The 1,305-nt window shown below is 40.9% G+C and overlaps 1 pseudogene; it reads right to left on the bottom strand.

The window, feature by feature from the left end:
- Positions 1-328: 328 nt before the first annotated feature.
- On the bottom strand, positions 329-977 carry LOC128063995 (vomeronasal type-1 receptor 3-like; annotated as a pseudogene).
- Between the last annotated feature and the right edge of the window lie 328 nt (positions 978-1,305).

Raw genomic sequence — 1,305 nt, 5'->3', positions numbered from 1 at the left:
AAATCAAAAGAGAAACCCAGAAGGAGAACAAGGAAAGGCTATTGTTCAGAGCTGGCTCTAGCAAGGGAGTCAGCCACCATCACCTGCATTTAGCAGAGACTCAAAGACACACAGAGTGGGAGAGCTCCCTAAAAGAAAAATAAGGAAGGCTTCAGGTAAGCCATGATGGGAGGATGTTGACCTGGGGCACTAAAATGGGTCAGCAGGTGAACTAGAGGGGGGGGTGAATATCTGGCTTTCTCCAGTTGGCACTAAAGTGGGAAGTCAGGGCAAAAATGATCAAATTATTAATCAAATCCTGGCAGTTTGGGGCCAATTATTCCAGAGTTTATTGTTGGCTTCCTGCACTGGTTACTAGAGATGATGGTAGAGACGTGTAGAGACTGGAGCATATCAGGAGAAACACGAAGAGGAGACCTCAAATCACCATGACGCTCAAAAATTCCATTGAATTGTGTGGTGTGGCTTGCACAGTTTGACAGCGTATCTGAGATTGCCAAGAACCAACTATTGCGAAATTGCGTCTGGCGTCTACAGTTTTAATGCTGTGGATATAGATGAGCATGTTGATGACCCAGAAGAAAAGGAAAGAGGGGTAAACACACATAGAGAGTTTTGATTTAAGCTATGCCCAATTAGAATGAATAGGACTCACGGTGATGGCTTGGTAGGCACTCAGGAGAACGGTGGTACAGACGAAAAGACCCCGGGTAACTCTGTATGTATACAAAGCTGCTTTTACAACCTATATCATCCAGAAAATATCTATCTTCAAAGGATGACATGAAATGTGGTATCAAGTTAAACATGATATTCAAACTGTTGACCAAGGTCAAGTGTGTGAATATCAAATCTATTGGATTTTTCATGTGATAATGAGTTGAGAAGGTGAACGTGAAAAGCAATGAATTTCCCATGAACCCGACACAAATTTGAAACATATGGAAAAACCCCAAAACTTCATCACTTGTAAACATATCTTATTGATTTTAGATATATTAATTAGGTTTACCTGCTTTGTAATGAAACGAAATAGAGTATACTGGGAAATTATAATGGAGCTTGTTAAAGAAATTAATGATTGACAGTTCAGTAGGAGGAGAGGGTGCGAAATGTTCCACTCTTCTGTATTTCAGGCCCCCATATGGAACTTTCAGAGATGGGATTCTTGAGAATTCTTGAGAATCTTAGAGTAGAGAATCAGGTTTTCTGAAGAAGGTAGAATTCAAATACTTACACCCTATTTCTAGCATATTGGGACTTCCCTGGTGGTGCAGTGGTTAAGATTCCATGCTGCCAATGCAG

Source organism: Budorcas taxicolor, chromosome 18, assembly GCF_023091745.1.
Source record: "Budorcas taxicolor isolate Tak-1 chromosome 18, Takin1.1, whole genome shotgun sequence".
In the NCBI taxonomy this organism is placed as follows: Eukaryota; Metazoa; Chordata; class Mammalia; order Artiodactyla; family Bovidae; genus Budorcas; species Budorcas taxicolor.
Note: the sequence above shows the minus strand (reverse complement) of the source record. Positions and strands in the feature narration are given on the sequence as shown.